The 17,070-nt window shown below is 30.9% G+C and overlaps 1 protein-coding gene across 1 annotated transcript in view; it reads right to left on the bottom strand.

The window, feature by feature from the left end:
* LOC107457357 (tyrosine-protein kinase RYK) overlaps positions 1–14,530 on the bottom strand; it is a 258,687-nt gene extending 244,157 nt beyond the window's left edge. The window contains exon 1 of the mRNA XM_043046508.2: positions 14,131–14,530. The gene's annotated coding sequence lies outside the window, so the exon portion shown is untranslated. The remainder of the gene's footprint in view (positions 1–14,130) is intronic.
* Positions 14,531–17,070: the final 2,540 nt, after the last annotated feature.

Here is a 17,070-nt window from a genome sequence, read left to right as displayed (position 1 = left end):
TTTACCAGTATTGCTATTATTAAATTTTTGATTCAGATTTTTTCCTAAATTAAGAGTTTAAAACAAAGAGAATTATTTCTTTTTTTTATTATAGCGTAATTCTAAGCTACATTTTAAGATAAAGTTATTTAAATTTGTGTCTAATCTTACTTATCGCTTAACAATTATTATATTTTATGCAAATTACATTAATATAAAATTACATTTAAACAAGATTCGTTAAATGATTTAAAACTAAATTATCTTCATAAACAATGTCGTGACCCTAGTGTGTCATAATTTGTGCCTTTTCATTTAAATTTATTATCTTAGAAATTGATGCAAAAACTCACAAAATTTGTTATAAAAATAAAACTATAATTTTAAATATTATTTTAATAAATGATTAATTAGAATAGATCTTAATGGAATCATGGGGGAATATTTGGAAGTGGAAAGTGGTTGATTGATTGATTGATTGAATGTAGGGCTTACTGGCGCAAAGTCCAAATAGGACAGAAGTGGGAAGTGGGGCCACAAGCGTCTTTCTAGTACAGACATTTGAAGTACATAATTTCGTAGAAAAAACTGTTTTAACCTATGAAGCAACAATTATTGAGAAGCAATCATTGGTGTTGGTGTGCCGCAGCGATCAGGATCAACCCCCTAGTGTGTCATAATTTGCACCATTTCATTTAAATTTCATAAAAATTGAAAAAAAAATGGACTTGAAATTTATCATTCCAACTCTTCTATTTTATAGAAATGAAGTTACTCGTGTTGGAAAAATTAGTTTAGTTTCGGGTAACTGATGACTCCCTCTTGTTAAGCCACAGAAACTATCTCTTTAATTCATAATATCCATACGCATAGATCCATGCCATCTAAATTGGATGATTTACTCAATGTGCCATCTAAATAGTTTACTGTCGTCTATTAAGAGACAGTGAAAGCTATAATGTCATTACGAACACCGATGCGAGATATCAACAGACTCTGGAAGTTGTTGATTACTTTACCCTTTGATCTTTTAGGTTAATGGCCCTGCATTCATCTGCCTCGTGAAAGCAAAGGCACAGTTTGAAAATGAAATTATTGTATAGGTACCCATGCAGTCTTTGTTAGCAAATGAGTTGTGTTAAATAATGGGTGCGAGGCATTGGAATCTAGGAATTCATTGATGAATTTGACAGTTGGGATAATAACAGTACTGTTTAGTATGAATGATTCTTTATGGGAAGCGTAATGACTGAACTAACAGAAATTGGAAATGTTGCTCGGAACTGGTGCAAAATGTAGCATAATTGACAGCAAACTTATCTTTATATAACTACGCATTTTTTACCTAATTAATCTCACATTTACTCGTGTTACCTTTACGTAAACTTACTACTTATATTTCATTTATACCTTTACTTTTTTTAATGTGAAATTTAACATTATTTAGTTCGTTAAATTTAACTACTGTTTATTTCGATATTATTCAAATGGTTCAAAAATTATCATTAATTTCCTCTCTTCAAAAGAACTTCACAGGTATTAAAAAAACAATAAAAAAGAATACAGTGAACGTTAGGATTCGAAGTTCTGTCTTTGAAAATTAGAACATTATCTTAGAAATAAAAAAAAACGTAAATTATTATTTGAAGACAATTATTTTGAATTCGTAATATTGACGACTAATTTTTTTTCTTCTGAAAGTTCGCATGCGCAACAAAATTTTTACAATATATATATAATACATAAAATTTATATAAAATATTTTGTGATATTACATTTAAAATGAAGGAAAACAACCAAAAAATTATTTTTGAGGAAAAGATCAAAAAAAGTACAATTATCAATCTCATAACAAAGATAAATGAGTTCTTTTTTTAAACAAACATATAACTTCTTTTCGATTTCATGTACAAGCAAAACTCAAAAGGTTTTAGAAAAAGAAAATTTCTTAATTTTATTTTATATAGAAACAGAGAATTAAATTTTTAGTCAAAAACAGCTTAGTTGGGTACCTTTAGAATAATTTTGCAAGTCTAGAAAAAGTTATATATATATTTTTTTGATTTTCTAAAAACACTAACAAAACAATATTAACTTAGTCTATGTTTCGCCTTAACTATAAAGAAATTTACAGTCACTTTTACATCATCCTACTTCGTAGTAGTTTAATGCACGGCATTTCTAACAGTAAAAATCTTGAAAGATATTATTCTAGAAATACAAGATTTAAGATGAAGAGGAAGAGAAGATATAACGATTTCTCCCTCTTAATCTCATCACTTTCCGAGCACTTTCCTACAAGTCAAGAAAAAGTAATTTTTTTTTCACTTTCTGGAAACATTAACTAAATAATGTTAACTTAGTTAATGTTATCGACTGTATATTTCATCTTACTTATTCTTAACTTAAAACACGACATTAGAAATCTCGAGGAAAATTATTCTGGATCTTCAAAGAATTTTCCTATAAGTCTAAAAAAAGTCATATTTCTCTGAATTTCTAAAAACATTTCCTAAATAATATTAACTTAGTTAATATTGCTCAGTTAATTCTAACTATAAAGAAATATACAATCAATAATACATCATCTTAGTTATGAACTTAAAACACGACATTTATATCAGTAGAAATCTTGAAAGAAATTATTTTAGAATAAGATTATTTAAGACGAAGTTATAGATAACAATTTCTTAATAATAATGTTTTTCACTATTCCGATATTTTCCTTTTCCTTTAAGTCTTGAAAAAGTAAAATTTTTTTTCTAGAAACATTAGCTAAATATTAACTCTAAACATATCATAACCAATCAAACGACCGGTGTTGTATTGTATTGTTAAATGTTGGTATTAGTGTAAACTTAAACATTAACTATAAAAAAAAATATATATATATATACAGTCGCTATTTCATCATCCTACTTATTATTAACCTAAAACAAGACATTTATATCAGTAGAAAGGCAAGAAGTAGAAGATTTAGGATGACGATATAGATGACAATTTCTCCATAATAATCTCTTCACTTCCCATAAATTTTCTTACAGGTTTAAAAGAATTAATATTTCTTTCAACTTTCTAGAGACATTAAATAGTGTTTATTTAGTTAAATTTACTTAGTTAATATTAACTTGCTTAATGCTTAATGTTAACTTTAAAGAAACATACGATCGTTAGTACATCATTCTACTTATTATTAACTTAAGACTTATCAGTAGGGAGAAATTATTCCAGAAGTAGAAGATTTAAGATGAAGTTATAGATAACAATTTCTCCATAATAATCTCTTCACTTCCCAAGCATTTTCCTATAAGTCTAGTGAAAGCTGTTAATGCCACCGAAAAGCCTTTTTCCATGATGTCGAGACGCTTATACTGCCTGATATTATAAGCGGGATAATGCATCAAGGAAAAATTGTCTCGACGGGGTAAGTTATCTTTCATATTTTGTTGGTGCATCGTAAAAAAAAGAAGGCAGAAGGAAACATGAGAAACCACTCAATGTGTCACCACTTCGTAACTGCCAACCGCAAGAAAGTTTTCCGCCTTCACTTCTTTATCACCGCATTCATCGCACTCTTGAGATGCAAAACTGACGTCCATTTTGAAGATTAAGGGAAGGATTCTTGAGAATGGTGAGCGGAATGCGAAAAAGGTGTCTTGAGTGGGGGACACGCATTCAAAAGAGATGCTAAAAGCTGAGAAATAAGAGTTTTTGAATCTTAGTAAATGTAAAGTTATGCGAAGTATTAAACATTTGTGTTATATTTGTGAATTTTTTTGGAGATAAAACTGACGTCTTAAAATTTGTGAAAAAAGTAATAATAATTTTTTTTAAATTTAAAACTCAAAGTTTTGTGTATGTATATGCTACCGTAAATGACCGAAATCAAGGGAATGTCGACATTCACCGGTGCAGGTCAACAATCACATAGTCACTTTTGGTGAATGTCCGAAATGTTTGTTATATCCGATTTGATATTAATTTATTTGTTGATATTCTTATATTTATTCGATATTTTAATATCAGCTGAAGATAGATTAGGAGAAACATTAGTGTTCGGAGTAACGGACGAATGTATACCGGGCAGTGGCACTGAACCTTAAGAAAACATCAGTGTAGGGCATACCGGGCAGTGGCACTTAACTAGACCAAATATATATTTCGGTCATTTACTAAAGCGACTATGTGATTGTCAATATTCACCTGTGAAAATCAACCACCAAGTAACATATGCATTTCATAGTTATACACATACATTTCAACTTTTTTGGTGTCTAATCAATATCCAGGTTATTTCTTATTTTAATATATAATTGTTAAGTCATGAATTGGAATGTATCTTATGTGGTTAAGTAGTTTAGATGAAACTATTGGTCGTTCGGAAAGTAATTACGTTTTTTTTTCCTAACAGAGGACCTAATTACAATTTTCCACAGTTATTTTCATACTTGAACTGCATAATCATTGCATATTTTATCTGTTGATATAGCAAGGCTTGCTTGTGAAAAATTTCGATTGCTTCTACGCTGCAGTTTTTGCCCATTCAATTAAGTAAAGTGAAAAGCAGAATTTATCCAGAATTTTTTTTTTGCTATCGAAAAGGTAAAAATGCTGTTCATGCAAGGAAAAAAATATGTATGGAAAAGATATATAGGCAGCACGTTAGTGGCAAAACTTGTTCGTAAAATTTCGAGTCGGCGAAATGTCGATTAAGATATACGTAGATGCGCTATGCCAGCTTAATCTATTGAAGACGCATAAAGGTATTAATTGTGGAAAAGCGGTGAATAACAACATGGGATTGTGCTCAGATATTAATATTATCGAAGGTGTGGTTTATCGAGAAAGAAATATGCGCCATCCTGCTTGCGTCTGTGATTTTCCAGATCAAACATCAAGAAAATTTTGAAGCTCAAACACCAATGTAGACGAGAAATGAGTTGTCTACAGCAATGTTCTGGTCTCTACAAAATTATTTTGACAATTAAATCTTTATTTCACTCAAGGAGGTAAAAAATTCTCCGAATCAAGTTTTTTGCCTTCAAAGTACAAATATTTTATGTGCGTTAAATCATGCTATTGCCAAAAAGATGGCAAAAGGTATTGGACAAAAATGAAAAAAATATAATTCAATAAAATTTATTCACTACAAAAAAAGAAAAAAAAAACAACAAATTTTTTTATTTTCATAAAAAAAAACGAAATGACTTTTAGACGAAGCCAATACAAGAGTTCTAGAACTAATATAATTATGCAAATTCTAATCCTAAATATTATAATAATATACAAAATCTAGTTCGAAGATCTGTCAATATTCAAAGCAAAATAAAGTCTTAAAAATTATTACAATTATTCCAATTCATAAAGATTATGCATAAGAATTTATAAGATTGTTATGCATTTTCACAATTCCGAATATAATAAGATTCTGTGAATTCAATAAGATTATGCATAAGATTTGATCAGATTTCATCCAAATTTAAGAAGTTAAATTTGACATAAATTAAATTCGTAAATTTTTGTAAGATTAATCAGATTTATGTTCGAAAACTTAGTGTTTATGCTAATTGCAGTACAAAGATTCAATAAGTTATTGCTAATTCGTGTCTTAAGATTCAACGTGTTTATGTAAATTCAAGTCCTAAGATTCATAAGATTACACAAATCCAAGTTCTTCGATTCTAGAAAACTATTCTAACTCAAGTCTAAAGATTTAAAAAGATTACGCAAATTCAATTCTCAATATTAACCGAGTTGAATTTGCTGCGAATGTACTATTAATTCAATTTCAGAAATATTACAACTAACAGCTGAAAAATTACAATAAGCTGAGAGTCGCGTGCGCCACCTATAATGAGTTTCGCTATCTATTATTTGTTTGTATTTTTGAAATTATTTTGAGTGGCAACGATGAATATATGATATCGCTTTGAAAAAGAATAATGAACTACATACATAAATGTATGTATATATTTTATTACCTTGTCGTTTTTCTATTATTTTAGGATTTCTATATTTTTTTTTAAAATTTAGAAATGAATAATAATTTTCGTGGTTTCAACACTGTGCCTGCTGGAAAAATAAGTTGAAACACCATTAGGAATTCTTAAGGTCCTTAAATAATAAAACATGTTTTTAAATGATATAGTCTAAGATCAAAATGTAAAACCAAATGTATTTTTGGTTAACATTTTTATTCAAAAACTGAAATGATTCGTTGTAAAATAAAATACTTTCAAATGTGTTTTTGTATTATTGAAGAAACAAATCCAAAAGTACAAGATCGAATCTTTGTCCTGTCGGAATTGTCTTCCATACGAGATGAAATCGAACACAATTTCTGCTGTTGTATGGCGAAGATGATATGGATAAAATTCAAAAGTCTGGAAATAATGAAAGAAGACGTGAAAAACACAGATCGAGAAAAAGAAGAGCTGGGGCTTATATTTTGTATATCTGTCGTGCTGATATTTTTTTACGTGCAACATCATTAAAATGCATGAGGCGTGTGTGAAAGAAAGTATGCAGAAATGACAAGTTGAAAAATTGGATTTCTCTGTTTCCGATATCCATATTTGTTGTAAAGGCGTCCGGAATTCGCAGCTATGAAAAACAATGCTGAGAAAAAAATATTCTGATATTTCGTGAACAGTAAATAACAATGAAACTTTAAATATTTCTGAGAAATATGGTATTTTTTTGCATAAATTGTAAATTTGTCAAGATTGTATTTTGTCAAATGAGCTGTCATCAACCACATTTTTTTAATTCTCTATTTTCATTAAGTTCTAACTGAAAACATTGAGTGTTATCTTCACAAAGGTAATGTCAAAGTAAAGGAACAAATTAGTGAAACGTAAGCGTGTTTGAACTTGTAATTTTAGTTGAATGATGTCATTAACAAAAGCTAGTAGTGAATGGGATACATGCACGTGACGTAGTGTGGGTATCTCGATCCCGATTGGTTGTTGAAAGGTTGCATTAGTTTACGTTAGCAACTGTTCTTTTCATTCTATATAGAGTAAGCCAAGCCAATCAAGCATCAATTCTGTTAAATGACACGTTCTAAATTGTTTCACAAAGATTCTTTCTCAAAGATTTAAATTCTTCCACTGTATATTTACGCAGAGATTTAACACAAAGACAGACAAGAAGGCAAGTGGAACATAATTGTGGAACAAAACAAAAATAAATCACGGTTACACAGAAGTAGAAGAGAAAAAAATTATATCATAATCAATTCGATGAGCGATACGGCTTTGTATTTATTTAACTAATCGTTAATTATCATTCTAACTTAGGTAGAGAAATTCAGCTGAACTTTTATATGCCATTTTGATGATAAAGATTAGCTGGAGCTGACGTCATAGGTCATGTGTGAGTATGGGAGGTCTTCTTGAAGTGCAAGTACCCAATTAAAACGCAAAAATAATACAGGTGTGTTTATGCGACAAAATGGAGGGGGAAAATATTTGACTTTTCAAAACAACTTAAAATATAAAATAATAGCGTAATAAGAGTATACTAGCTGTAATACGAGGGTTTTCCCGAACGGAAGTACTTTTATTTCAATTTTAACTGTTTTCAAGAGATGACCTTGATATTGTCAAAATTCTCCATGTACTGATTTAAGTAATAATTTCAAATCAGTTCGGCAACCATTAAATCACACTAGCTATCATGAGTATGAGATCAGAATGTTTGTCAGCAGAAGCATTAAAGTTATTTCTATTTCAATTGTGATATAGGACAGAAAACTAATCCCATCGCTCCATTACGTGCTGAACTACTATTTCCTCACGCACCACTTGATCTATAATTTGAGTATTTTATAATAAATATATATTTGTTCAAGAAATCAAGCTGTGTCACCTATTCGTTTGATAGTATGCGGCACCATAAGAGCGTTTATGTTTAAAATTTCTAGAACCATTTTAAAAAAAGGATCAGGAATAAGTTAAAATATTTACTTCTAAGTTTTTATTTCTAAAAAATTGCAAAATATTTCTTTTTAACATGTATCTAACTAATCAACACTACATAAACTTTCACTTAAAACTACCTAACAAAATGTATCTAAATAAATACATAATGTGTAATTAATTATTTAACATTCCTTAAATTATTACTTAATAAAACCTAACAAAATTAATTATTATGGAGTACCATAGTGTTGCCAATTTAGATTGAGAAATACCTATATTTTGATACCATATAAGGAAAATAAATGTAGAGATAAAGCATTTCAACTGAAAGTAGCAACCCGAAATCTTTAACATTAAGGGTGCATAGATCCAACAAAATGTCAAAACGTGAAAACAGAAATTGAAGCGAATTATGTGAAAACTAAGGTAGGTAGGTACTTTATTTACGTCACACTGGAACTGCACAATGGGCTATTGGCGACGGTCTAGGAAACATCGCAGAGGATGATCTGAAGCCATGACATCGCAATTTTGATTCTCTGCAGAGCGGGGGGCTCCCCTGATGAGGTAGCCGGCTACCTGCACGAGAAGTTGAGCACTTTACGGTAGAACAGTTTAACGATGACCCATACCGCGCACCCTCGGTCCTTACGCAGACTTATCAAATTGGTCACCCACCCGCTTACTGACCACGGCCAATGATGCTTGACTTCGGTGTTCTACTGAGAACCGTTTCTTAACTATCTGTCCACTAAGGGACGCGAATACTAGAGAAAACAAACAGTTGACAACTCTATAATTTACGAAGGGAAAATTATAAAGTTATTCTCATTAGGGGTGTTTTAATCTTTTAAAAGTGAAGATGAAACAAATAAACCCTAGTCTAACGAACCACTATTGAGGAAGATACGGGTAAAAACATACATGAAAACTTGTCTAGTTGCCGGAGGAAATTGAAAATAGACAAGGAAAAATGATTATTCAATTTCTGTATTGTTTAAGTATTTATTAGCAAATTCTTATGTGTACACATTTTTTATACTTTGCCACTTATTTAATGTATTTCGGAAACATTTCTTTTTACTATTTTTTACCGTGGTTTGTGTCAAGATATCAATTTTCAACAAATAAGGAGCAGAGTAAGAAACAGCTATTTGCCCGAAACGTGTTTTGAATCAATTGATGAAAACTGAGAAGCCCTGGGTACGAAATTCAAAAAGGTATTGGGATATATATACACACAAATGTAACCAAATGTTTGTAGATTTCTTTGCAGTATGTGATCCTGAAAGAGACAAAATTGAATTCTGCTCCAGGAGGAAAGATACCGAAAAGTGCATTTTACATTTCAATCCACCTTCTACACTTGTTTTTAATAATTAGTTTTCAATAAATCATAGGAATTACAATAAGATTTAAAGGTCTGGTTAAAGATGATTTTTATAATTTATCACCCATTTGAGCACCAAGAAATATTGCCAAGTGTGACAGGGGAAAGTTATAACTAAATTAAGATGATATTTTGAAAATTCAAAATTAGACCTATCTTTTAACTGAGAAGCTAGATTCATAACACACTAAAAGTGATAAACACTAGTTTTCTTAAGATTCCACGTAGTCTTGGTATCATAAGTACGATATTATACCAGATATAATAAATTTAATGCATTATTATATAATAAATCTACTGTATTTTTAATGAACATTAAGTGTAGCAATATGAGCGTAAAACGGACTTTAGATGAGATTTGAAGAGTTTGGAATAATATGAATATAATTATGAAAACACCAATTATAAAAGTGCCAAGAAATTCAACTTTCAGCTGAGAATCAAGAATTGAAAACTAGTGTATAGTGTTGGAAAAGTAATACTCGACTTTTTTTTTAATATCCGATTTTTTTTCAATGCTATGAAAATAATCCAAGAAGTACATTCATGAAATTTTAACTTTTAGTTATCAATAAAAAAATTGGGTATAAGGCTGATTAAAATAATCTTAGGCATTTAGATCTATCACAGTTTTCTTAATATTAATATGATCAGAAAATTACATTCATTAAATTAAAACTTTTTGCTATCAATAAAAATTAGTGTATAGTGCTAATAAAAAGTAATCGTAAAGAATTTTTGAATTTCTAACATCATTCTTTTAATATGAATATAATAAAAAAAGTATTATCCTGAAATTTAAATTTTTAACTATCAGTAAAAAGTAGTGTNACAATTTTTTTTTTACCGTGGTTTGTGTCAAGATATCAATTTCCAACAAATAAGGAACAGAGTAAGAAACAGCTATTTGCCCGAAACGTGTTTTGAATCAATTGATGAAAACTGAGATGCCATGGGTACGAAATTCAAAAAGGTATTGGGATATATACATATATACACACAAATGTAACCAAATGGTTGTAGATTTCTTTGCAGTATGTGATCCTAAAAGAGACAAAATTGAATTTTCCTCTAGGAGGAGCAATATCAAAAAGTGCATTTTGTATTTCAATCCACCTTCTACACTTGTTTTTAATAATCAGTTTTCAATAAATCATAGGAATTTCAATAAGCTTTAAAGGTCTGCTTACGGAACAAGGTGATTTTTATAATTTTTTCACTCATTTGGACACCAAGAAATGTTGCCAAGTGTGACAGGGGAAAGTTATAACTGAATTAAGATAATATTTTGAAAATTCAAAATTAGACCTATCTTTTAATTGAGAAGCTAGATTCATAACACACCAAAAGTAATAAACGCTAATTTCCTTAAGTTTCCACGCAGTCTTTGGTATCAGGCATGATAATATACCAGATATAATGAATTTTATGTATTATTATATAATGAATCTTCTGTATTTTAAAAAAAACATTAAGTGCTTGGAGTAGCAATATGAGCGTAAAACGGACAATAGATGAGATTAGCGAAGTTTAGAATATAATTATGAAATATAATATATAATTATATAATATATAATATAATTATAATTATTATGAAATATAAAATATAATTATGAAAGTCCCAGTTATGAAAGCGCCAAATTACGAAAGTGCCAAGAAATTCAACTTTCAGATGAGAATCAAGAATTGAAAATTATTGCATAATGTTGGAGAAGTAATCCTCGATTTTTCTAATATCTGATTTTTTCCGATGCAATGAAAATAATCAAAAAAGTACATTCATGAAATTTAAAATTTTAGTTATTGATAAAAAATTAGGTATAAAGCTGATAAAAAATAATCTTAGGCATTTGGATCTAACACCGTTTTCTTAATATTAATATGATCAGAAATGTACATTCATTAAATTAAAACTTTTTGCTATCAATAAAAAATAGAGTATAGAGCTAATAAAACATAATTTTAAGCATTTTTGAAGATCTAACGTAATTCTTTTAATATGAATATAATAAAAAAGAGTACTTATTGTGAAATTTGAATTTTTAACTATCAATAAAATAATGCATAGAGCTGATAAAAATAATTTTGAACATTTTTCACCATTTCACTGCATCTAACACCATTTTTCAATATTAATATGATTAGAAAAGTGCATTCATTAAATTAAAACTTTTTGCTGTCAATCAAAAATAGTGTATGAAGCTAATAAAAAGTAATCTTAAGCATTTATGAAAATCAAACACCATTCTTTTAATATGAATATAATCAAGAAAGTATTGTCCTGAAATTTAAATTTTTAACTATCAGTAAAAAATAGTGTATAGTGCTGATAAAAAATAATCCTAAGCATTTTTAATGATCGAAAACCATATGAATATAAATAGAAAACTACATTCATTAAGTTTATACTTTCAGCTATAAATAAAAAAAAATCGTGTATATAATTGATGAATAGTAATTTCAGGCATTTTTAATGATCTGACACAGTTTAGGATGACATGTATAGTTTAGAAAAGTACATTTCTAAAGTTTAAATTTTCAGTCATCCTAGAAAAGTGTTTAGTGTTTAGATCAAGTAACCCAAGACATATATAAAGATTTAATCTAATATAAATAATAGAGTTCTAATGTTGAGCTATATTCAAAGAAAATATTTGTTACGATTTGTAAGTTTCAACATATAACTACGAAATGCAATAACAGAAAATGTCAAAAACATTATTTGGCGTAAGTCTCTGGCGAAATTCTATCGTATCTTATTTTTTTTTCTTCATCATCATGTAAAGTGTCGGGAAACTGGAGCGAAGAAAAATATATTATTCATTTTTCTGTCTGGAGTTCTCTTATTTCTTATTCTTTTTCTCTAAATTTAGAAATGCTTTTGTGAATATCTAGTTCTTAGAGCAATAGTGTCAATGCAGTACCGTTTGAGCTTGAAATAAGTATTATTGGAGAAAGCTATATTTATAGTAATAGAAGCATTGTCTCGAATAGTTTGATGACTAGAATATTATTTATAATCATCTTATTTCAATTTACTTTTTCTGCAATAATTTCTCAATAACACTGTTGTCTACTATAATTTTACAATAACATTATCTGCTGCAATTTTACAATAACAACTCTGTTTACAGTAATTTTGCAATAACACCGTTGTCTGTAGTAATTTTACATTAACACCGTAGTCTGCTATAGTTTTACAACAACGTTGTTTGCTGTAATTTGACAATAATAACGTCGTATGCTGTAATTTCACAACAATAACTTTTTTACCTGTAGTTTTACAACAACGTCATATGCTGTATTTCACAGCAATAACGTTTTCTGGTGTAGTTTTATAACAACGTCGTATGCTGCAATTTCACAACAATAACGTTTTCTGCTGTAGTTTTACAACAACAATGTTGTCTGCCGTAATTTTACAGCAACATCGTTTCCTGCCGTAATTTGCCAGCAACAGCGTTGTCTGCCGTCATTTTACAACAATGTTGTCTGCCATAATTTAACAACAATGTTGTCTGTCATAATTTAACAACAATGTTGTCTGCCATAATTTAACAACATTATTTGTTTCATAGTGCTTTGAGAAAAATGCGTAATAATGGTAAATAATTCTTTTCTGTGGTATCCCCAAAAGTATTTAATTCCACCAAATTTGGTGTTTTTATTAGCCATGTTTTCATACACAAACAAGTTTATCTCAAAAATTGTATTCTATTAATAAAACCCTTTTAACTTCTAAACTAATAGTTCTACGGATAAGTTTTTACCTCATTAGTTATATCATCGGCGTAATATAAATACACAGTAGACAATACATCATTTTTTAGATAGCTTCTAACACCAATGTCAGTTTCCACATAACTGTATGTAAATTTTTTCACTTTTTACAAATTAAACCTTAACTTCTAAATAACCAGTCCTACACTTTAAAAACTGATTGTAAATTCCAAGCAGTTCGAAGAACAATTTGAATATAATTCAAGACAGTTCAGTTAAAGCAAAGCTTGGAATGACAAAATTAATTCATGAAAAGTAGCTCATTGAACAATACTGAAGTATTGATACATTTTAACACTAGTTTGTTGCTTTGCAATTTCTCAAATCATACTGCGAAAAACTGCGAATTATTTCACTGTCGTAATATAAAAAATTACTTTCAGTAAATAATAACAATTATGTATCTGAGCGATAGATAACATATGTAGTAGATTTATATTATAAAATTGGAGCAGTAATTCAACTGATGCAATATTTATAGATATTTTTTAAGTTAAAAATTTAAAAATTGCAAAAATTTGACATGAAGAGAATTATTAAAACGTATACATATTTTAATATTTAAGTTTTTACCTCATTTTATTAACGTATTTTATCTGAACATTACAAACTAAAATAACGAAAAAAATTTTCAATGTTTTTTCAAAACTCTAAGTGCTGAGAAACCTATTGATACAGAATTTCGTCATTAGATCTTTCCTGAGTCAGAAATTACGGCAGATTCTAGAAAAAATAATAACAACTCTTAAGTTGCGATATTATTTTGAAATACATGAAACAAGTTTTTTCCTCTTAGTTTTTCAAACGCATCTGTTATATACTTACTAGTAGTAGTGGAACTTTCTTTCGGTAGTTTTTCAATCTAAGCTGATTAAAGGTTGGATGTTCGATAAAAGCAAATAAATAATTCAATATAGTAATACAGCTTTTAATATTACTAAGTGTAAGTATTACTAAATATAGACATATGAAAGAAAGAAAACTAATATTTCTTTTCTTGAGTCACAAACGAACATTGTATTAAAAAAAAAGAAAAGAACTGTATATAGAACTTACTGTTTTGTTCCAGAAACAATGTTTCCTAACTTTATGGGAGTAAATATTTGCGTTGGCCAACATTTGTTTCATCCTTTCCAATCTTGAAATAGTTTACTTCGAAATGTCACGCATAGTTGACAGATGCTCCCTAGAGAAATCTTCTCTTCAAAGTTTCTCTGCAATTTTATTTTTAGTCCAAAGACTCAAAGTAGACTTCAGATAGCAAGAGTTTTATTTCGAATCTTTAAACTTTTCAGAAGGGTCAAATAAAAGTTTATTTAATTAATAGTTACTATGGTAAGATAATCATCATTGTTGTTACATATTAACTGTATTCGATTTGAAGATTTATTGCAATTGCAATTACATAAATTTTCAGGCTTGTATGTTCGAAATAGGCTTATAAACCTTCGTCAAGTAGAAGAGGACAGATAGCACAATAGGAGAGACAGCACCAAGTAGTACCGCCTCAATCTTTCCACCATCATCATCATCATCATCGAAATATATCTGGAACGTATATCTGGAAAGTGGTCACCCACCCACACTGACTGCAGCCAGTGATGCTTGACTTCGGCGATCTGCCGGGAACCGTGTCTTAACGATCAGTTCACTGCGGGACGTAAACTTGACAGAGGTGATATGAGATCAGGATAGCTCGCGTCTCAAATTGCTTCAGAGAAAGCTGTAATACGCGAAAGTAGGTAGGTACTTAAGTTACGTCGCTCTAGAGCTGCACAATGGGCTATTGGGGATGTTCTGGGAAACATCCCCGAGGATGATCCGGAAACATGCTATCTCAATTTTGAACCCCTGCAGAAGGGATGGCTTCCCTGCTTCGGTAGCCCAACGACTTGCGGGTGAAGTCGAGCACAGTTTAACGAGAGCCGATACCGCCCACCCTCTGTCTCTACGCAAGTTGATCAAAGTGGTCCCCTACCCGCTTACTGACCCCAGCCAGTGATGCTTTACTTCGGTGTTCTACTGGTAACCGTGCCCTTACGACCAATCCACTGCGGGACTTAATATGAGATGTATATTTCAATTACTTTGCAGATTTGAGTGGCCACCAGACTAAGGTCTCAGGATAAGGTACAGAAGGATCACAGGCTCGTGTATAATAATACACAAGAATATTGGCACTTACACTGAATTTGGAATACTGACTTAGAATAACTGAATTTGGATTGCTAGATTAGAATGTATTGCATCAATCATATTATCCCTTTTTCCTGAAAGCAAGTTGTGTTGTGCATGTGCAGACATAATTACAAAATACAGTAGAATTCGCCTCTAAAGATCAGGCCCTTGTAAGAATTTCTCCTTAGCCTGTAAGAAATTGTGGTCTCGTATTGTCAAATGTGTTGACAGATCCGTAGACGTAGTTTTGACGAGGACTGAGTTATGTATATCCGTCGTGAGTTCTAGAGCTACCGAAGATATCTTAGGGTTTACCTCAACAAAAAAAAAGATTAGTTTAAAATTTAATATAGACTAATTTAGTCATTAGGCAGGTCGGAGTCGCTGAGGAACTAAGATATCTGACTAAGAAAGAAAAAACGGCACTTTAAGGATCTGAAGATACTGAACAAAATGAACGGTGAAAATATGCATGCTATACAAATGAACACTTGTGTGCTCATTACAAAGTAAGATTTATACGACCTTGTGAAGGTGAAGAACAGATACCACAAGCCGGAGAAGGACTTGATGAAAACACACTTTGGGTTATAGCAGGATTCAAGCCGATACTCACCTAAGGAAGGGCAATACTGTCATGACTGCGTAATCTTGGGAAAGTTTCTTTCTCCAAATGATATGAGCACATTTCAAACTCTTCAGAATAATTCAACGAGGGAATGGTAGTATTTTTATTGTCTGTTAGTAGTAGTGGTAGTAATTTATTTACGTCTCACTGGAGCTACACAATATGCTTGATTGGCGACGGTCTGGGAAACATCCCTGAGGATGATCCAAGGACATGCGATCTTAATTTTGATCTCATTTGTGAGGACACTTCCTCAATTTAGACATAGATCTGAAGGAGAAGGAAATTTTCTCCAGATCCCTGTACTCATGGTACTGCTCAGGAAGCAACCGCAGGACTTTCGATTCCACAGATTTTACGGGCACGTATTCGATATACGTGCTCGTAAAATCTGTGGTATCGTCTGTGGAACCATCTACTCTGTGGGGCTTAGCGGAGTCGAGGATCGAACCCCAGCCTCTTCGGACCGAAGTTTAATTCTGAAACCACTGGGGTCCCGCAGTGGACTGATCGTTAAGACACGGTTCCCAGCAGATCACAGAAGTCAAGCATCACTGGCTGCGGTCAGTGTGCGAGTGGGTGACCACTTGGATCAGTCTGCGTAGGGGCCGAGGGTGGGCGGTACTGGTCCTAGTTAAACTGTTCTACCGTAAAGTGCTCGACTTCGCGTGCAGGTCGTCGGGCTACCGAAGCGGGGATGCCATCCCCTCTGCGGAGGATCAAAATTGTGATGGCATGTCTTCGGATCATCCTCAGGGATGTTTCCCAGACCGTCACCAATAGCCCATTGTGCAGCTCCAGTGCGACGTAAATGAAAAAAAAAATCAAATCAATCAATCAAATCACTGGGCTACCAGGGACCTCTTTGACTTGAGAAGAGATGAGATGATTCAAAGGAATTAAAACTTTTAATGAAATCGAAGGGATCTTGGAAGTTTGTGTTGGCATGTGACATTTACATTTTTATATGTTTTTTGTTGTAATATTTTTCAAACTAAATTATCCTCATTATTTTGAATTTCGTTTAAGATATCGTAGGATTATATTTAGTCACTAAATTCAATTTCGAGAACCTATTGTTTTTTTCAAAGTGAAATCTGTTTCACTTTGGAATGGTATATAATGTTGCAAACGTCAAACGAGTAAGTAAATTTCAAGCTTTTATTAACGATTTTATTTTATAATTTTAT

The sequence above is a fragment of the Parasteatoda tepidariorum genome, chromosome 3 (assembly GCF_043381705.1).
Source record: "Parasteatoda tepidariorum isolate YZ-2023 chromosome 3, CAS_Ptep_4.0, whole genome shotgun sequence".
NCBI classification, from domain to species: Eukaryota; Metazoa; Arthropoda; class Arachnida; order Araneae; family Theridiidae; genus Parasteatoda; species Parasteatoda tepidariorum.
This window is presented reverse-complemented; position numbering and strand designations above follow the sequence as displayed.